Here is a 23,230-nt window from a genome sequence, read left to right on the forward strand (position 1 = left end):
ATGGAATATAGACTTATTATTGGCATATTATATATGATTATACATGTATTGTACATTCTCCGGTTATTTTTAATTATGTGATTGTAATGGCAGCTATTTAGATTATCTGTTCAATTAATTGAATTTTGGCAAAAATAAAATTGCAATATATGAATGATCCGCTTGATCAATTTGTCGTACTGAAATTCAAATATTTTTGGATGGATTAGTGCAGTTGTATACGGTATGGTGTTCATTGGTGTTCATTGACCTAAAGAAAGCATACTATAAAGTCTCGATGGAGGTTACATTTTTCTTGTTGCTTACAATAGGGTAATTAAGGACATGTACGAGGGAGTTAAAATTCGTGTGAGGACAACTGGTTGGGGGGTGGTAAATTGAACCACTTTTTGATTATAATGGGGTTGCACCAAAGGTCAGTTCTTAGCGCGTTTTTATTTGTCTTGGCGATAAACACATAGACACGCCACATTCAAGGGAATGTGTCGTGGTGTATGTTATTTATGGATGATTGTACTGATTGACAAAATGTGAGTTTTTGTTAACGCGAGGCTGGATGTCTAAAAACAAACCCTAGGTCTAAAGGTTTTAAGTTAAGTAGGGCAAAGACATAATACTTGTAGTACAAGTTCAGTGGCGGGACCGATAAAGCGGAGGTGGACGTGAGGCTTGATACACAAGCCATCTTGAAGAGAGATAGTTTCAAGTACCTTGGGTCTATTATCTAAGAAAATAGGGAGATTCACGAGGATGTTACAAAGCGTACTGGAGCGGAGTGGGTGAAATGGATGCTCGCATCTGGTATTTTATGTGATAAGAATGTGTCACCTAAACTTAAAGGTAAATTCTACAGAGTGGTTGTCAGACCGACTATGTTGTATGAGGCAGAGTGTTGGTCAATCAAGAACTCCCATGTCCAGAAGATGAGAGTAGCAGAGATGAGAATGTTGAGATAGATTTGCAAGCTTACTAAGATTGATAGATTAGGAATGAACATATTCGGGCCAGTATGGAAGTGTCCCGTTAGAGGATAAGATGCGGGAAGTAAGGTTTAGATGGTTTGAGTGTGTGAAGAGAAGGAACACAGATGCCCCAGTAAGGAGGTATAAGAGGTTGGTCTTGGTAGGTCTGAGAAGATGTTGAGGTAGGCCAAAGAAGTATTAGGAAGAGATGATTAAGCAGGATATGATATTTGCTTCAGCTTACCAAAGACATGACCCTTAACAAGAAGGAGTGGAGGTCCAGAATTAAGGTAGAAGGCTAGTAGGTAGTTGAGGGTGTTTCTTTTCAATACTAGTAGTAGCAGTGTTAGTCTTGTTTTCTATTATTATTATTATTATTATTATTATTATTATTATTATTATTATTATTATTATTATTATTATTATTATTATTATTATAGTACTACATGTTGGACCTTTTGCTTCATTTTTTTTATTACCTATTTGTTGTTACTGCTACTTGTGAGCACCTAATTTTTTACCATGCTTGAAAATTTTATCACTTTTTAGTATGTAAATATATTTTAAGTTTAATCTATATATTTTAGCACTTATTTAATTTTTTTATATATTTTATTTGAGAAAATTAAAATTACAAAAAAAAAAAGAGTCACATTTTAGTATAAGTTTTATTTTCATTTACAAAGAAATAAAAAAATTTCAAAAAAAAAAAAGATATAGTTTTTCTTTTGTTTAGTACAATTTTCTAAATTAGCGACTGTTTACAAATAAATATTTAGTGTAGTAATTTTACTTTGATTTTTATTTACTTATTTAGTTGGAGTAAAATTTATTTTATTTATTATCAAAAAAAAATCATCAACAAAAAAAAAGTAATAACCAATCACAATTGTACACTTGTAAAAGATTCTCCCTAACAAATTTCCACTTTCTTGGTAGCTTCTCACCTGCACTCACTCACACAACACACACATTAGGAGAGGCACCGATTTTTCTCTCCAAAAAATTCTTTCCATTCACTCTTAATTGTTTCTCATCTTTGTCAGCGATATAAGCACACACACGCACATCTGAAAGAGGGCAGAAAAAGAAAACAAAAAAAAAACTAGAGCTAAAGGTTGAAAAGCGCAGCTAAGCTCATCATCTTCTTCACGCCACCAAAAGCCAATCTGAAACCTGCTTCTTCCACCATTAAAACAGTCCGAAAACCAGCTACTTACATCACTAAAAGAGCTGCAATTTAAGCTCCATTTTAAGCCCATGAACTCCAAGTTTTAACTAATAAACTTCAGCTTTAAATCAACCCCGAGACCACCCCTAAACAGTCCAAAAACACAACCTAAACATCACCAAAAACACCTTGAAAACCAAGCTGAAACACAGCTCCAAAAACTGCCAACAAACACTATAAAAATAGACCCTTGAACCATTGTCATCATCCTCTAATGCAGCTGTAAAAATGCAGCAGTCCTCCTTCGAAAAACATCATATAGAGCCATGACTAAGCTTCATCACCTTCACACAAACGCAGCCATGGAGAAGATCTAAAATCTCATTGTTCTGCCACCTAAAATCAGCCTAAACAACACCAAAACAACAGCAAAGATCAGCTGCAAACAACACCGAAATCCAACTCTAATACGTCTCAAAACCAGACCAAAATGCAGCCAAAAGCCATCTCAAAACAGCCCCAAAACGTCACCCAAAATCACCCCCTAAAACTCCATTGAAACCAGCCAAGAATTAGCTCTAAAACCCAGCAAAAACAACTCTGTTTCCCAGCGAAAATCAGCTGCAAAATCAGCAATAACTAGCCCCTTTTCCACCCAAATAAAGTCCAAAAAATCAACACCAAACCCAGCTGAAATCCTCCCAAAAATTAGCTCCAAAATACTATTAAAAACATCACGTAAATCAGCTCAAAACAGTTTCACACAAAAAAGTAGCTCCAAGAGTCGAGTTCGAAGTCGCGTTTGATCTCCGTTTGTTGGCGTTTGTCTGAGGTTGTGGGCCGAGGTTCTAGTTCATTGGCTCGATTTGCTTTCAAGTTAATTCGGAGTTTCAGATGTGTTTGTTTCGACCTTTCCTTTAAATTCGAGCTTCATAAATAAGAGCAGCTGAGGTTTTGTTTCTAACTTTTCTCTGTTATTTATTTTTAGATTTAATGACTAATATGTGATAGTTAGATAGTAAAATTTATTTAGTGTTCCTGGGAATTAATCTAATTATTTGGTGAATGCTTTGCTATATTTGGATGCTGAAAATGAGTATATCAATTGATAAATTGATGCCTTGAGTTTGTGTGTTCATGAGTTACATGTTACCAGTCATTTTTCATATATTTCATTTGTTTCGTGTGATATTGCTTCTTGTTTGGTAATGTGTGGTTTGGGCTGCTGGATAAGAATTTCAAGATTGAAAAATGGATTAGGACTTACCATATTAGGCCGTTGATTTGTTTGGCCACTAGAGTTAATTTTGAAACACGAAAGAGTTTGGGGTTCTATTTGATTTTGCATGATAGTTTGGTTATAAAAAGAATTAGATTTGATCTTTAATTATTATTTTGCATGACATGGGTTACTGAATATAACAATCGGGTCAGAGAAAACTAATTTGAATCAGAGGTTCATCTTTGTTGTATCACTTGAGGTATTTTACACATATGTGACATAACAATAAAGTCATTTTTTTGGCCCATCCCTTGCTAGAATATAAGTTAGCCTAAGTTAATGAATTAAGTCTTACGAGCCCAATTTAATAACAGTTGGCTCGTCCTTTTACATAATTAATTCATTCCACTTCATCTACAAATGACTTCCATAATTCAATAGCCTCACAAATAATCTCAAACTAGTTTAGGAAAATAAATCATGGAATCGTAGCATGCTTTAGGCGCGACTTAATCTATTATCGTGATTGTGTACACGTTCGCGTGACATAATTACGACTTACCCGGTCTTCTGTGTTCGCGGACCATAAAAATAGAGTCAATTTCCTCGATTTGGGATTTTAAAATAAACCGGTGACTTGGTACACCATAATAAATATTCCAAGTAGCGACTCTAAAATTAAATAAATAATCTCATTTCGAATAATGTCACTTTAATTGGAAAAACTCCCTATTCCTCGGAAAAAGGAGGGGTGACAGCTCTGGCGACTCTACTGGGGACAAGAACCCAGAACTTCTAGTTCAGGGTTCAGAATTCGAGCTTGTTAATGTGATCTATACTTGGCTTTCTTGATTGTTGATATTACTGTGTTTGTGGGCCTAATGTGCTAATCGCCGCTCATTTACTGCTTTGATATTATTTGAACTGTATTGAACTGTCTTCTTACGCCTCCCTTCTGAGTCTTCTAAAACTATGGTGCACATATACGCGTGACCCACTTTTCTGTTAGAGGTCATACCAATTAGAACGAGGATGGTTCAGTAATTAGGCCGGGTAGAGTTTCGTGCTCCCGGTCGTTGTTCCCACCTCGGCTCGAGCTGTCCGCTTAGATAATCCAGATCTAAAACACTCCCTCCAGGATTTAAACCTAGAATAACATAGCCTCATGACGGATCCCTAGTAGGAACGTTTATTTGCATTACGTGCATTTGACTTTGGGGACTCGACATAGGGCTTGGGTCCGTCTAGGACAGGTGTACCCGAAATTAAAAGACCATCATGATGCATCTTATATGCTACCTGTGTATTTTATTGATTCGATTTTGCATGTTGACTGGCTTCTAGAATAAAAGAAAGAAATGAGAAAAACCAAGAGGAGAGAAAATAAGAGAGTTTATTCCATTTTTTTTTTAAAAAAAATAGACTGAGATTTCAAAATATTCCCCACTTCTGACCGAACTACGGGTCTGATTCTCACCGAATGTGAGATACGTAGGCAAACCTCATCGGTTCCGGCGCACATTTTCAAAAAAAATCCAAAAATATTTTTATTTACTTCCTACATTAGAACAGTCTTTATTTGTGACCCCATTTTTTTTAAAAGAAAATCCAAACATATTTTCTTTTAATTTCTTCTCAAAATTCAAAAATATTTCCATTCTTTTTTTAGCAGTTTTTGTTTCGAAAATTGGAAAGAAAATTCAAGATTCAAAAATATTTTCTTTTTTCTTTAGAAGTCTTTCTTTCATAAATTCAAAATAAAAGTTCAAAAATTTAAAATATTTCCTTTCTTCTTTAGAAGTTTTTCTTTCAAAATTCCTAAAAAGAAAAACTAAAAAAAATATTTTCTTTCTTCTTTAGAAGTATTTCTTTTCAAAATTCTCAACAAAAAAAAAAATCAAATTCCAAAAATATTTTCTTCTTTCTTTATAAGTCTTTCTTTCGGAATTTAAAAAAAAACTCAAAATCCAAAAAGAAAGAGTTAGTTTATTTCCTTTATTTCTGATATTCCCGAACTACGCAAAGATCTGATTCATGTTTTCACATGATACGTAGGCAACGCACATAAGGTTCGATCGACCATTTTAAAAAAACTTGATAATAATTGACTAGTCCATTCTAACATGTTCTTTGTTTTGAATGGTGAAGAAAGTTTGAGGTGGTCGGTTTGTGATAAGCTGACAACACAAGATCCATGGAAAAATGACAACTGACATCGAAGCTGTTACGAGTGCTCAAGAGGCTCAGGGCCAGAGGGTTCAACAAGAGTTTATTGTGGTTGAGAAAAATAGAATACTGAAACAGCAAATGACTGAAATGTGTCAAGCATGGCCCAATGGCCAAGGACCGCCTTTTCTATACATAGTTTTCCAGAGTTCACATCCGTCTTGACTACTACCACTCCGATCTCATTGTCTGATCAATCCTATCCACCTGGGTTCAGTCTTTATCCTAACTGTACGACTACAGCTGGAACTTCTGTTGCGCTGTCACGACCCAAGTTCTTCCTCTGTGAACCGTCATGACGGCACCTAGTCTCTACGACTAGGCAAGCCTAACATTTGCGGAAAAGGAACGAAAACATAAAAAAAAAACTATCAACTAACAGGTAAATTTAAACAAGGAAATGAGATGTCGCTCGGCATATACAATAATCACTTTCGAAAAGTACATAAACTCTCCAAAACCCGGAATGTCATAAGTCACAAGCTAAAGAAAGAAACAGTACTCCCATACTCCAGAGTCTAATAAAAGAAGAAAATACAAGAAGTGTTTGACATGGGGAGGAATAGATAGGGACTCCGAGGTCTGTGGACGCGGCAGATATACCTTGAAGTCTCTACAGCTGGCTCGCCTCACTGGTAATGCGGCTGATAAGCGGTACCTGGATCTGCAGACGAAAAATATGTGCAGAGAAGGGCATGAGTACACCACAACGGTACCTAGTAAGTGCCAAGCCTAATCTCGATCGAGTAGTGACGAGATCAGGTCAGGGCCCTACTGGTATAAATATAATGGAATAAGACAGAAAGAAATATTACAGTAAAGCAAATACAGAAATCTAACAGGAATAAAATTCAATGAAAGCCAACAGCTCAGAGCACAGTAATAGCAACAGGGGATCTCTCGGGATACTGTCCCGTAGTCCCAAACGTAAATATGCAGGGGGATCTCCCGGAATACCGTTCCATAGTCCCAAAGTAAATATGCAGTGCTAGGGGATCTCCTAGAATACCGTTCCGTAGTCCCAAAGCAAATATGCAGTGCTGGGGAATCTCGCGGAATACCGTTCCGTAGTCCCAAAGTAAATATGCAGCTCAACCGATATAAACAACAGTTACAGCAAGGAAACCTACAGTTTGGACTAAGTTCACATCAAAGAAAACAGGTATTTCACTAAACATGCTGCACAGAGTTCAAACAGGCAGTTAAAACACGTAGGCATGCTTTTCTAATCTAAACAAAGTAGCTACATATGCTAGTGCAGTTCAAACAAGGAGAAACAAGTTATGACTTAGTGAGAAAACGGAGTCATACAAAAAATAGCCCGTGTACGTACTCGTCACCTCACGTACACGGCGCTCATATATCAAACAGTACCAAATCCTAAGGGGAGTTCCCCCACACAGGGTTTGGCAAGCCACTGTCACGATCCAAAATTCACTAGTCGTGATGGCACCTAACCCAACCCGCTAGGTAAGCCAACTAATAACTATCCAACCTCAATAATGTTAATAAGTCAACTAAATATAAGTAAATTATTTGGATCTATTACATTTCCCAAGGACCAGTAGTACAAATCATGAGCTTCTAAGAGTAGAATTTACAAAAGCTGATATGAAGAAAATACATCTTCTGTTTGAAAAGTACATAAATAGAGTTTTATAATCTAAGGCTACCGTGAACAAGAGGCAGCTACAGCAGGAATGGAGGTACGCTTTCAAATCCAGCAACCATCGAACATAGCAACATCAGCATCCGGGATCTGCACGCAATGTGCAGGAAGTGTAGTATGAGTACAACCGACCCCATGTACTCAAAAAGTAACAAACCTAACCTCAGGTTGAAAGTAGTGACGAGCTGGAACATAGGTCGGGTCTAACACCAATAACCAACAACAGTTCATACAACGTAGAGCATATAAACAAGGAAATAATCTCAGAGATAAAAATGTTCAGCTTTTGCACAGTTTTTTCGAAAATAGTTCCGCGTTTCAAGACTATCAGTGAAAACCCGAATCCTTTATCGAAATCATCGAAAAATTATGAGATAGTTTGGAAACTGTAATTTTCCTGATAAATTATTTCCATAATAAATAATAAAAAAAATGTTTCATTTCTTTCCAAATAACAAGTGTGAAATACCATTCTATACCCACATATCAATGTGTGTAAAAAGTCATGAACGATATGATAACGTACAGTATGAGGAAAATGCGTCTCTATGCATGCCAATGCCATGTATCTCAGAGATGAATCATGTACTCACACTCTCAGAGTACTCAACCTCACTGTATCTCACTTTCCACTCATCATACTCAACCACTCGGTACTGTATATGGCCCATGCGGCCCAGGAAAATCCATCTCGGAACATATTCAACACTAACTATAGGTCACCCAACAACAACAACAACAACAACAGCCCAGTGTGGTTCCACAAGTGGGGTCTGGGGAGGATAGGATGTACGCAGCCTTACCCTGAAAGGGCAGAGAGACTGTTTCCGATAGACCCTCGGCTTTCTATAGGTCACCCAGTACCGAGAAAAAATGGCAATCCAACCCTGTGGAGAAATCCATCTCCAGATATCAAATACTTCGGACAAATCCATGTCCAGGGAAATCCATCCCTCAATAATATATAAATGCTCAACCACTCGGTACTATATATGGCCCATGCGGCCCAGGGAAATCCATCCCGAAACATATACAACACTGACTAGAAGTCACCCAGTATCGAGGAAAAAGGGCAATCCAACCCTGTGGAGAAATCCATCTCCAGATATCAAATACTTCGGACAAATCCTTGTCCAAGGAAATCCATCCCTCAATAATATCATCCGCGCTCACTGAGGGTGTGTTACAGACTCCGGAGGGGCTCCTTCAGCCCAAGCTCTATCATAATCATCAATATAATCGCTGCGGCATGCAACCCGATCCCATAACTGTCGCTCATAATCAGGCTCTCGGCCTCACTCAGTCATCAATCTCTCCAGTCTCACCCACGGGCTCACAATGTCATGAAACCTAACCCGGAATAATGATATGATGTATCAATAAGTAACAACTGAGAGATATGAATGCATGAATGTGACTGAGTACGAAATATCAATGAAATCAATGAGGTGACCGCAAGAAACGACTGCTAGGGGTCCCAACAATATCAGCATAAAGCCTAAACATGATATCTAGCATGATGTACAACTCAATTACTTTATCACGTGTGAAAAACACAAATATCAACAAAGTGGGCCACTAACAGTGCCCTAGAAACAACAGAGTCACAACTCACAAGGTGCACGCCCACACGCCCGTCACCTAGCATGTGTGTCACCTCAACACCAATCATATAACACATAATTCGGGATTAAACAAGCCAATTCTAGACGCCGAGCAAACCAAGCGATGCACCAAGAATTCCATCACGTGCACAGTGGCCTCCGAACGGCTCAAAACTTGCCAAAAGTAACTCAAATACATCAGATAAGGCCCAAGGAAGCAATTACAAATGATAAAGATCGAATCCTAAGTCAAATCCCAAATCCGGCCAAAAATCACACCCGGGCCCACGCCTCGAAACTCGACAAAACTCACAAAATCCGACAACCCATTCAATTAAGAGTCCAACCATACTAGTTTCACGCAAATCCGACTCCAAATCGGTTTTCAAAACTCAAAAATTCATATTATGAAACTTTAGGCCAAGACCCCCAATTGTCCTCTTTAGAATTCATCAACCAAAAGCTAAAATCGAATATAGATTCATAGAATATGACCAAAACCAAGTAGAGAACACTTACCCCAATTCATATGGTAAAAATTGGTCCAAGAACCGCCTCAATCCGAGCTCCATAGCTCCCAAAATGCAAAAATGGCCCAAACCCTCAAAATAGAGTACTTTATAATCATTGGGCTAAACAATGAATCGCGATCGCAAAGAAGGAAATGCACTGCCCCCCTGAAAATGCACTACGCGATCGCGTACAAAGGACCGCGAGCGCAAAGAAGAAGCTAACACTGCCCAGCTCAGCCAAACACTCTACACGAATGCGTGAAGGCTTACACGAACGTGATGCACAATCTGCAGCAGCCTACGTGATCGCGTCTGAAGACTCGCGAACGCGATAAACAATTTCTCCCAGCCTTCAAAATAACTCTACGCGAACGCGATCTCTCATACGCGAACGCGAAGAGGACTAGTCACAAATCTTCGCAAACGTGGACCAATATTCGCAAACGCGATGAAGAACTGAGACACCAGATACCAGCAGAATACAGCAGAGCAAAATGAAGGAAAAATAGCCCAAAATCAATCCGAAACATGCCTGAGCCCCTCGGGACCACGTCCAAACATACCAACAAGTCCCATAACATAACACGGACCTACTCGTGGCCCCAAAACACACATAACAACATCAAAACGATGAATCACACCTCGATTCAAGAATCAATGAACTTAAAACTTCAAACTTCCACAACCAATGCCGAGACCTATCAAATCACATCCGATTGACCTCAAATTTTGTACACAAGTCACATTTGACAGTACGGACCTGCTCCAACTTCTGGAATCAGAATCTGACCCCGATATCAAAAGTTCCACTCCCGGTCAAACTTTCCAAAAGTCTAACTTTCGCCATTTCAAGACAAATTCCACTACGGACCTCCAAATCACAATCCGGACGCGCTCCTAAGTCCAAAATCACACCCAACGGAGCTAACAGAACCATCATAAATCCAATCCGAGGTCAAATTCTAAAAAGTCAAACTTGGTCAAACCTTTCAAATTTAAAGCTTCTAGCTGAGAATCATTCTTCCAAATCAACTCCGAACAACCTGAAAATCAAAACCAACGATCTACATAAGTCATAATACATCATACAGAGCTAATCATGCCCTCAAACAACTAAGCGAAGTGCCAATGCTCAAAATAACCAGTCGGGTCGTTACAGCCACTTACCTCGAACCAAGCTCAAATCAATCCGAAATAATGCTCTTTCCACGAATATCTCGCTCCGAATGGCCTAAATCTAGCCAAAACCAATTACATAACATAAATATAACTACAAGAAGCTAATCTAACGAACGGAAACAAAGTTAAAGCAAGAAATTAGAAAATTCGCTCAAAAAGCCTCCCTGGACCCACATCTCAGAATCGGGTAGAAGTCACCAAATACGAACACCCATTCACTCACGAGTTCACTCGTACAAAAATATCCAAAACCAACGCCTAAATCCCACTCAAAACTCAGATTCTTGGTTGGGTAACTTTTCCCCCATTTCCCCAACTTTCTCACTCAAATCCCCTAATTAGATGAAGAATACTACAATAGATTAATGAAATATGATCAATATCGAGGAATAGTTACCCAATAGCTCTTCTTGAAAATCTCTCGAAAATTCGCCTTCCACCGAGCTCCAAATTGAATTTTATTGATATGAACTTCAAACCCTCAAAAATCCCCTTTTCTGCCCAGCGATTTCTGCTTCTGCGTTCCCAGGACTGCATCTACTGTTCCGCTTCTGCGACAGGGACTACGCATCTACGAGTTTTCATTAAAATCTAGAGTCCGCGCCTGTGTGCCTTTGTCAGCATCGGTGGATGTGACACTACGGCTATTCGTCCGATTCTGTGGGGCCTTGGGTCCTTCTCACCTCCGCATATGCGACTACCCTTCCGCAGATGCGGCTCTGCTCCTGCGGCTCCCTCGTCGCATCTGCAACCCCTGGCCTTTATACCCAAACCCGCACCTGCGACTCTTTCCTCGCTTCTGCGGGGCCGCACCTGCGGGCTTCCCACCGCAGGTGCAAAAACATCAGAACCAGCCAACTTCAGAATATGCACAAGTCCAAATTTCAACCTGTTGAGCATCCGAAACACACTCGAGGCCCCCGGGACCTCAACCAAACATACCAACCAATCCTAAAACACCATACGAACTTAGTCGACCCCTTAAATCACATCAAACAACGCTAATAATCACGATTCATGCTCCAATTCAAACTTAAAGAACTTGAAAGTTCAAAATTCTACAACCGATGCCGAAACAAACCAAACCACGTTCGTTGGCCTCAAACTTTGCACACAAGTCATATTCAACACTAAGGACCTACTCCAACTTTCTAAATCGGATTCCGACCCTTATATCAAAAATTCCACTACCGACCCTTAACTCCAAAAACTCGACTTTCTCCATTTCAAGCCAAAATGAGCTACAGACCTCCAAAACATAATTTGGACATGCTCCTAAGCCCAAAATCACCCAACGAAGCTAACAGAATCGATGTAACTCCATTCCGGAGTCGTCTTCACACAGTTCCAACTTCGGTCCAAATTCTACGTCTTAAGCCTCCAGTTTAGGGACTGTGTCCCAAACACTTCCAAAAACCAAGATGAACCCTCCCGGCAAGCCACAATAGCAGAAATAGATACAGGGGGAAGCAGTTAATAGGGAATCTGGGCTCTAACTCTCACTAGTCTAATAACCTGTGCAACATATCATATAAAATATAATAGAAATAGATAGTAGTGATAGCAACAATAATCAACAAGTGACATAAATAGCAAGGCAGCAAGAACGCCATAAATATTGCTCACATGAATAATAAAAACAAGTACAACTAATTAATCAAGTCCTTCAAAATATACATCTTTTCTCTATAAGTTTTCCAAATAAAATCTTTATAATGTAATCCTATCAATTAAATATAGCCCGAATATACTTTCTCCAAATAAATATCTTATGAATTTAAATCTTTCAAATAACTATCTCCCAATATGACTCTTTTAAATAAATATCTTTCGTATATAATTCTCTTAAATAAAACCTCTAGAATATAATTCTTTCAAATAAAAACCTTTCCTTTCGAATATAATTCTTTCAAATAAAAACCTTTCGAATATAATTTTTTAAAATAACACCTTTCAAATATAATTCTTTCATGTAAAACCTTTCCTTTCGAATAAAATTCTTTCAAATAAAAGCCTTTCGAATATAATTTTTTTAAATAAATACCTTTCCTTTCGAATAGAGTTCTTTCAAATAAAAACCTTTCGAATATAATTCTTTAAAATAAAACCTTTTGAATATAACTCTTTCATGTAAAACCTTTCCTTTCGAATAACATTCTTTCAAATAAAAGCCTTTCGAATATAATTCTTTTAAATAAAAATCTTTCCTTTCGAATATAATTCTTTCAAATAAAAACCCTTAGAATATAATTCTTTAAAATAAAACCTTTCGAATATAACTCTTTCATGTAAAACCTTTCCTTTCGAACAAAATTCTTTCAAATAAAAGCCTTTTGGACATAATACTTTTAAATAAAAACCTTTCCTTTCGAATATAATTCTTTCAAATAAAATTTTTTTGAATATAATTCTTTTAAATAAAACCTTTCAAATATAATTCTTTCAACTGAAATCACCGATTGATACCTCACTTCATAATCCTAAAAATCTCGGGACTCAACCCACTTTCATATCTTACGGCACCTCGTGCCCATATTTCTATCCCAACCTTATGGGCAATTCACAAGAAAAAGACATAATAAATGAAATGACTGAGGAGTGAACGACTGTACTTCACAGATAAGTAACAACACATCAATTAGAGGTAAACAACAGGGACACTCCCGAGGTATCGCCTCATAAACCCAAATATAAATGCTCAACAGGGGGATCTCCCAAGATAGCGGCTTATGCAATACAAGGGGATCTCCCGAGGTACCGCCTCATAGTCCCAAAGTAAATATGCAAGACAGGGAGATCTACCGAGGTACCGCCTCGTAGTCCCAAAGTAAATATGCAGTACAGGGGGATCTCCCGAGGTACAGCCTCGTAGTCCCAAAGTAAATATGCAGTACATGAGGATCTACCGAGGTACCGCCTCGTAGTCCCAAAGTAAATATGTAGTACATGGGGATCTCCTGAGGTACCGCCTCGTAGTCCCAAAGTAAATATGCAGAAGCAAAGCCGGGAGAATAACTCAGCAAGAACAACCTCTTCTTAAATCCAAATTTTGATAAATATATTAAGGCCTCAATTTAAACTTATTTACTTAATTATTTGTAGATGAAAAATCCATAATGTGATTATTTCGAAGAAATATCAAATCAACAAACACACGAAATTCACATAAAAATTCAAGTGGCAATCACACCAAATTATCATATAAATTACAAACTAGACAAACAAGGAATGAGACATGACAATAAAGGATTTAATAAGTACCAACAATTTCCAATTTAATACTGAAGGGTGTCTACGTTTAACCGACATAATTTGCACATATAAACCAAGTGCGTACTCGTCACCTGGCACACAGGGCTTTCACATTACACAAATGGCACATACAACTCAATGCCTAAGGGGTATTTCCCCCGCTCAAGATTAGGCAAGATACTTACCTTTACGGAGTTAGGTCGATATTCCAAATAGCCTTCTTGTTTGAATTGACCTCCGGACAGCTCAAATCTATCCAAATTAATTGTATAACTTCATTAAAATTCATCGAAAACAATTCCAGATGATAAAACGTTGACTTAAAATTTTACATTAAAAAGTCAACGCGGGACTCGCCTTTCGGAACCCGACATAATTTTCATGAAATCCGAACACCCATTCCGATACGAGTTCAACCATACCAATTTTATCAAATTCCGATAACAAATCGACCTCTAAATCTTAAATTTTCGTTTTTGAAAAGTTTTACAAATTTCTCCAATTTATTCAATTTGATTCACTAATAATTGATGAAAATAACCATGGAATCATGAAGTATAATCACTTTTTGGATATTAAACACTTACCTCAATCCATACGGTAAAAATCTCCTCAAAAATCGCTTCAATCCGAGCTCCATAGTTCTAAATATGTTGATATGGCCGAAACCCCAAAATATAGCTTTTTCCCAAGTAGGTCGCATCTTTAAAATCCGACCTACTTCAACTTATTTCCGGCCAGAAGTTGCAGTGAAATACTTTAATTAATTCTACGGACCTCCAAATCCAATTTCGGGCATACGTCTAAGTCCAAAATCGCCATATGAAGCTATTGAAATCATCAAAACTCCATTATGGAGTCGTTTGCTCAATAGTCAAAACTCCGGTGAACATTTCTCATTTAAACTTTAAAAATGAGAATTGTTCTTTCAATTTAATTCTAAATCTTCCGAAAATCAAACTCAACCATACATGCATGTCATAATATGTATTAAGAAGTTGATTGGGATCTTAAGTCGCTGAATGGGGCGTTAATTCTTAAAACGACTAGTCGGGTCGTTACACAGCTGAAAAACATGCAAGGGTTGACATGTCATAAGAGTATTGCCTTCAAGGATCTATGTATGTGCCCCGATGTTCGTTTGCCAATTGGTTTCAAGACCCCCAAAATTGGAAAGTATGATGGACACGGCGACCCCATAGCCCACTTGAAAAGGTATTGCAATCAACTAAGAGGTGCAGGAGAAAATGAAGAATTACTAATGGCTTATTTTGGGGAAAGCCTTACGGGGGTAGCCTCTGAATGGTTTATTGAGTCAAGACACCTCTCACTGGCATGTCTGGGATGACATGGCCCGGGCCTTTGTCAGACAATTCCAATACAACATCGACATTGCCCCATACCGCAATTCCCTTTCAAACCTGAAGAAGAAACCAACTGAAAGTTTCAGGGAGTATGCCATTAAATGGAGAGAGCAAGCGGCTAGAGTTAAGCCACCCATGGACGACCATGAGCTAATCACTGTCTTCATTCAGGCTCAAGAGACAGATAATTTTCAAAACATGATGTCCGCAGTTGGCAAATCCTTCTCGGAAGCAATCAAAATTGGGGAAATGGTTGAGAATGGCCTTAAGACAGGCAGAATTATAAGTCAAGCAGTTCTTAAAGCCGCAACACAAGCTGTCCAGATTGAATCTGTTAATTTTAGTGACATGAATGACAAGGATGAAGAAACCATGATGACATCAGGGTCGAGAAGAGGTCCTAGGAGAACATCTCGAAGGTATGACCAGCCTCATCTGGTTTCCGATGATTCCCCTGAGCACTACTATCCCCATCAGAACCCACAATACTCTGTTGCTCCACCTCAGTATGTTATCCAACCACCAAGACACCCCAGAAGACGAGCACCAACACCGCAAAATCCTTGCCAGCCTCTACAAAATTTTCAAGTGCCCTATAACCCACATCCAAGCCAGGGGTATAGAGGGGAACAAAGGTTGAAAGATAATTTTACACCAATAGGAGAGTCCTATGCAAGCTTGTTTGAGAAATTAAACCATTATGACATGATTCCTATTCCTCCAAATTATGTGGACCCACATGCAATAAGCTTTGACCCTTCTAAAAGGTGTGAATACCATTCCAATGCTTAGGGGTACGATGTTGAAAGTTGTCGAGATTTGAAAAGAGAAATAGAAAGGATGATCCAGGAAAAACTTATTGTGATACAAGACAGTGACACCTAGAATGTCGCACAAAATCCTTTACCTGCACATGATGATGCACACTTTGTGGGGATGATACGTGGTGACATGGAGCATGAGAATCCTTTCGGGAACTTGCTGACTGAAGTTAATGATATTGAAATTGGATAAGGCCTTGGTGATTTTGATGAACAAATTTGTGATTAAATGTCAAGCTTAGCAATTGAAAAGTCATTACCTCCTCACTAGGAAGGAATCTCGGTAGCTTGTTTTGATATTTTTTCTATTATCTGGGTTATTCCAGGGTTGTGATCCAGATTTTATATGTTTATTGAGTCAAACCCTTCTATCCCTCTATCTTGTCTGTCTGAGTCTTGTCTATTTGTTCTATTACTATTTTTATTACTCTGGGTTATTTCAGGGTTGTAACTCGAAGCTTAGGTTGTTTGTCTTGTTGTCAAACCCTTCCATCCTTATTCAATGAAATACAATTTATCCTTTTGTGTCACTCTGTGCTTAATTCTTTTCCCGCTAGTTCTAGTGACATGACATGCATGCGGAATTTTTGGCCAGATCTTAGAAATTCAGTCTTGAATTGAATAACTGAGAAAAAGACACTTTTGAGGATGAATACAGAGTAAAAACACTTTGGAATTAAGCTCGGTTCGAATTCACGAGGAACTAGAGTAGTCATACCCATGGAGGTTAATGATCTTTGCCTTCAAATCATTGTGAAGATCGAGTTTGAGGAAGAATGAATTGAAGTTTGGTGGAAAATTTGACATTACTGGATGGAAAGTGTCTTTCGACCACGACACACCAAGAAGACAGACATGTTTATCAATTTTGTGATCGTGAAAGGATACTATGTTTGGCGTTCTCGAGGCTGGGAGGCCCTTTTTCTGCTATGCAAATAGTTTTTACCCTTCGTTATCCTTTTTGAGCTTGTGTTATTTTCTTGACCACTCTCTTTTGGAATCAAGTATAGAGTTAAAAGTCCAAAAAAATGAATTGAAAAAAAATGTAAAGAAAAGTCCATGTCCGGAGAGTACAAACTAGGGCAACTCTTAGAAAGTTCATGTGAAAAAAAAAATAACAGTCAAGGGTCCATGCCCCCGGAAAATAAAGGCTGGGGCAACTTGTTTTGAAAATAAAATTTTTTTTAAAAAAAGAGAAGAAACAAAAAAAATAATTAGGTCGGATGTTTGAACTACGTTTGACCTGATTCCTTTAAAAAAGGATATGTAGGCAGCCTTACACGGTTCGGTCTAACCAAATAAGAACTAAAAAAAATCCAGTATCTAAAACAGGGACATGAGTTTGTTTTAGTTTTTTGAAAGAGTCGATTCCAAGAGTTTTAAGTGTTCAACCCATCATATTGAGTCTACTTTGAGCCTTCATGCCGCCCTTTCTTTCTAACCATATCCAAAAGCCTTCCAAACAAGACTTCCTGATCAGTTTTGAGTATGCCAAGGGAAATCCGCAATGAGCAATGATTGTCATATGAGGGATTTGGTCATGGTTCTCACTCAAGGAATCAAGAAAAGAAGAGAAAAGAATAAAAAGAAGGAAAAAAAATAAAAAATAAAAAATGAGAGAGTCTTACTAGTGAAAACCCACAGGCACTGTAAGACGACGGTAAATAGAGATAAATAAATGAGAGACTTGTTGGTGAAAACCTCTCGGGGCACCGCTAGTCGAAAGTGAGTCGTGAAGCTGATGCAAAGAATTAACACAAACAAGCCCAACTTCCAGTTTGATAGATTAGGCCGTTGAGTCCAAAATGCATGTCATGATCATTAAGGCTAGTTATTGAAAGAAAAAAGAACTTTTCCTCATGTACTTCCCGACAGGGGAATTTTTTGTTAATGTTGTTTCTTTGCATCATTGTGTCCTTCACTCTGATGTTAGTCCTCGTCAAAACAAGCAAGAAAAGATTTTAAAATCTGCTACCAGCTTTTCAGTTGCACAAAATAAATTTGGCTAGCACACTCAGCGTTACAGTCAACATGCCTTGAGGATTCATGCAAAGGCTCCACCCCAAAAGACTCTTGTCAGCCTACTTGGCTAAAGCAAGCAAAGATAACCTCAAGGTTTATCAGGGACTCTCTGTAGTACTGAACAAGGACTATAAAGTGTGCACATCATGCAAAAGACACTTACCAATTGTGATTCTCTCTGATAGACAAATTGCACCAAAAAACAAAAGTCATTCAAGACATCAGAAAAGGTTATCTAAGAAAGGAAATCTCTTTTTTGAGATAAAGCTGATTGAGCCACAAAACACAAATGACATTGGGAGCGAAACAATCAGGGTTGATATAGAAAGTAAAGGTCCCTTGAAAGCAACAGAGTCTCCCGACAATGCAACTAACTACCAATACAGTTGGTCTTCCAGAAGCGAATTGGCACAATGCCAAGCTGCCAAAGACATCAAGTCTACAAACCGATCACCACTTTTAAAACTGACAAAATTTTCTTTGTTTGAAACAGGAACAAAGCAGTGCAAGGAAAGTGGTTCAAGAAAGAAAAAAAGGAAAAGAAAAGACTATAAAAAAAGGGGAAAAAAAGTGGATGGAAAAATGGAAAAAAATGGAAAAAAGAAAGAAAGAAGAAAAGAAAAGAAAAAGAAGAGAAGAAAAGAGCTGACAGAGGGAAGTTTCATCTTTGCATTTATTTGCCGTTCTAATATGCATAAAATCATGTCATTTCTCTTCACGTTTTCCCCATAGGGTAATGCACCCCAGTCTGATGGATCTTTCCTTCCAATAAAAATCTTAATCTGATGAATCATTCTCCTAAGATAAGAAGCCCTAGTCTGATGAATTTTCTCCTAGAATTAGAAATCTTAGTCCGATGAATCTTTCTCCTAAGATAAAAACCCTAGTCTGATGAGCTTTCTCCTAGGATAGAAATCTTAGTCTGATGAATTAATCTCCTAAAATAAGAAAACCTAGTCTAATGAATTTTCTCCTGAGATAGAAATCTTAGTCCGATGAATCTTTCTCCTAAGATAAGAAGCCCTAGTCTGATAAATTTTCTCCTAGGATAGAAATCTTAGTCCGATGAATCTTTCTCCTAAGATAAGAATCCCTAGTCTGATAAATTTTCTCGTAGGATAGAAATCTTAGTCTGATGAATTAATCTCTTAAGATAAGAAAACCTAGTCTGATGAATTTTCTCCTAGGATAGAAATCTTAGTCTGATGAATCTTTCTCCTAAGATAAAAAACCCTAGTCTGATGAATTTTCTCCTAGGATAATTAAAAAGAAGAAGTCTGGATTAAAAAAAAAAGTCATTTGTCCATGCCCTCAGAAAATAAGCGTTGGGGCAATTTGTTTAAAAATTGGTTTTCTCCACAAAAAAAATCCTTCTTGGTTTATTTTAGACATAGGATCTCCACTTCCTAGACTCCTTTTCCAACATAGGGTCTCCACTCCCTAGTTGATTTTATTTTAGACATAGGGTCTCCACTCCCTAGTCTCCTTTTTCCAACATAGGGTCTCCACTTCCTAGTTGATGTAAGTTTAAATGCAGGGTACACCACTCCTTGATCTCCTTACTAGTATAGGGTACACCAATCCCTAGTTGTGTTTAACAACATAGGGTACACCATTCCCTAGTTGATTTGATCTTAAATGCAGAGTACACCACTCCCTGATATCATTGCCAATATAGGGTATACCATTCCTTGGCCAAATTTTTCCCAACATAAGGTACATCAATCCTTAGTTGAGACATTTATCCAAAAATAAAAAATAAAAAAAAATTATCATGATCAAAGGGTACACCATTCCCGACCTTTTATTGCTTTCAATAATGAAGTAGTTTAGAATTTTTGTTATAATAACTCACGAAATTTTCCTAGTGAAAACTGGGGCAGAAAATTTCGTTCGTTTGTTTGTCTATGATGTCTTGCAGGTTTCCCCGCAAAACACAGGTTTGATGTCCAAGGATGAAGTTTCAAACTCCGATCGAAAAAAAAGGTTGTTCGAGCACAAAGACGGTTGGGGTCAAGCTTTGATGCAATGCACACATTGACCAACATCTCTAAATCCAACTTCTCGGCCTCCAATTAAGATTTGAGCATCAAGACTCAATCCAAGTCTCAATTCAAGCTCCAGCTTCTAGAATAAATCTTCAATCTCAAGGCACCCACCTTCCAATGCGGGGTCAACAAGCCCCATGCTCAAAGCACCGACCTCCAAATGCGAGCTTCAGATTCAAAACACCCACCTTCAAATGTGGGTTTACAAGGTTTCAAGTGAAGATACAAGACACAAGACACAAAGAATAGATAGGATCTTGTATTTTCCTTTTCTTTAGTGTTATTTCCTTTTTCTTTTTGATTTAATAAACAGGACCGCAGACCGGAGCCTCGATGAAACCTCACTCGACTCTCGAACTTATCATTCCATTACTCTCCTTGAACTACACGGGACCTGATTCTCTTATAACCCGGGATATGTAGGCTGTCCAAAACCAGGACTCGGTTGCACCTTTTTCTTTTATTTTCTTCCTCTTTTGAATAACGGTTTGGACAAAAAGTAGTCACATGGCTCACCTTGTCTTTGCCTGAAAACTCTTCATGTTTCCAAGCAAAGAAGGGCATGCCGTGAGCACCTAATTTTTGACCATGCTTGAAATTTTTATCACTTTTAAGTATATAAATTTATTTTATGTTTAATCTATATATTATAGCTCTTATTTAACCTTTTTATTTATTTTATTTGAGAAAACTAAAATTACAAAAAAAAAAGTCACATTTTAGTATAAGTTTTATCTTCATTTACAAAGAAAGAAAGAATTTTCCAAAAAAAAAAGATATAGTTTTTCTTTGGTTTGGTGCAATTTTCTATATTAGAGGCTTTCCACAAATAAATATTTAGTGTAGTAATTTTACTTTGCTTTTTATTTACTTATTTAGTAGGAGTAAACTTTATTTTATTTATTATCAAAAAAAAATCATCAACCAAAAAAAGTAATAACCAGTCACAATTGGACACTAATAAAAGATTCTCCCTAACTAGTTCCTACTTTCTTGGTAGCTTCTCACCTGCACTCACTCACACAACACACACTTTAGGAGAGGCACCGATTTTTCTCCCCAAAAAACTCTTTCCATTCACTCTTAATTGTTTCCCTCATCTTTGTCAGCATATAAGCACACACACGCACATCTGAAAGAGGGCAGAAAAAGAAAACAAAAAAACCTAGAGCTAAAGGTTGAAAAGCGCCGCTAAGCTCATCATCTTCTACACGCCACCAGAAGCCAATCTGAAACCTGCTTCTTCCTCCATTAAAACAGTCCAAAAACCAGCTACTTACATCACTAAAAGAGCTGCAATTTAAGCTCCATTTTCAGCCCATGAAGTCCAAGTTCAAACTACTAAACTTCATCTTTAAATCAGCCCCGAAGACCACCCCTAAACGATCCAAAAACACAACCTAAACATCACCAAAAACACCTTGAAAACTCAGCTAAAACACAGCTCTAAAAATTGCCACCAAACACCATAAAAACAGACCCTTGAACCATAGTCATCATCCTCTAAAGCAACTGTAAAAACGCAGCAGTCCTGCTTCCAAAAACACCATATAGAGTCATGACTAAGCTTCATTACCTTCACACAAATGCAGCCATGGAGCAGATATAAAATTCCATTGTTCTGCCACCTCAAATCAATCGAAACAACACCGAAATTCAAGTTTAACACGTCTCAAAACCAGATCAAAATGCAGCCAAAAGCCATCTAAAAACAGCCCCAAAATATCACCCAGAATCACCCCCTAAAACTCCATTGAAACCAGTCAAGAATTAGCTCTAAAGCCCAGCAAAAACAGCTCTGTTTCTCAGTGAAATCAGCTACAAAACCAGTAAAAACCAGCCCTTTTCCACCCAAAAATAGTCCCAAAATCAACACCAAACCCAGCTAAAAAACCTCCCAAAAATTAGCTCATACCATAGAAAAGCATGACGTAAATCAGCTCAAAATAGTTCTCTTTTACACAAAAAAAGTAGCTCTAAGAGTCGAGTTTGAAGTCGCGTTTGATCTCCGTTCGTTGGCGTTTGTCTAAGGTTGCCGGCCGAGTTTCTGGTTCGTTGGCTCGATTTGCTTTCAAGTTCATTCAGAGTTTCCGACATGTTCGTTTCAACCTTTCCTTTTAATTCGAGCTTCATAAATATAAGCGGCTGGGGTTTTATTTCTAACTTTTCTCTGTTATTTATTTTTATATTTAACGATTAATATGTGATAGTTAGGTAGTAAAGTTTGTTTAGGGTTCCTGGGAATTAATCTAATTGTTTGGTGAATGCTTTGCTATATTTGGATGCTGAAAATGAGTATATCAATTGATAATTGATGCCTTGAGTTTGTGTGTTGATGAGTTACATGTTACTAGTCATTTTTCATGTATTTTGTTTGTTTCGTGTGATATTGCTTCTTGTTTGGTAATGTGTGATATGGGCTGTTGGATAAGAATTTCAAGATTGAAAAAGGGATTAGGACTTACCATATTGGGCCATTGATTTGTTTGGCCACTAGAGTTAATTTTGAAACACGAAAGAGGTTGGGATTCTATTTGATTTTGCATGATAGTTTGGTCATAAAAAGAATTGGATTTGATCTTTAATTATTATTTTGCATGACATGGGTTACTGAAGATAACAATCGAGTCAGGGGAAACTAATTTGAATCAAAGGTTCATCTTTGTTGTATCACTTGAGGTATTTTACACTATGGGACATAACAATAAAGTCATTTTTTTGGCCTACCCCTTGCTAGAATATAAGTTAGCCTAAGTTAATGGATCAACTTTTGCGAGCCCAATTTAATAAGAGCTGGCTCGTCCTTTTACATAATTAATTTATTTCACTTCATCTGCAAATGGCTTCCATAATTCAATAGCCTCACAAATAATCTCAAACTAGTTTAGGAAAATAAATCATGGACATCGTAGCATGCTTTAGGCACGACTTGATCTATTATTGTGATTGTGTACACGTTCGCGTGACATAATTACGATTCCAAAAATTAATCAAGGTACGCGTTCGCGCGAATTTAGCAAAACAATCTTAATAGATAAATAAAGTATTAGTAATTATGTATACGTATGTGTGACATAATTTTTAGCACACGAAATAAACGAATCCGTTTCCAGATAATTCCATAACGCCATAACCAAGTAATCAAAAGCGGTAAAGGTAAGACGCATATAGGTTCTAA

Source organism: Nicotiana attenuata, unplaced genomic scaffold, assembly GCF_001879085.1.
Source record: "Nicotiana attenuata strain UT unplaced genomic scaffold, NIATTr2, whole genome shotgun sequence".
Taxonomy (NCBI): domain Eukaryota; kingdom Viridiplantae; phylum Streptophyta; class Magnoliopsida; order Solanales; family Solanaceae; genus Nicotiana; species Nicotiana attenuata.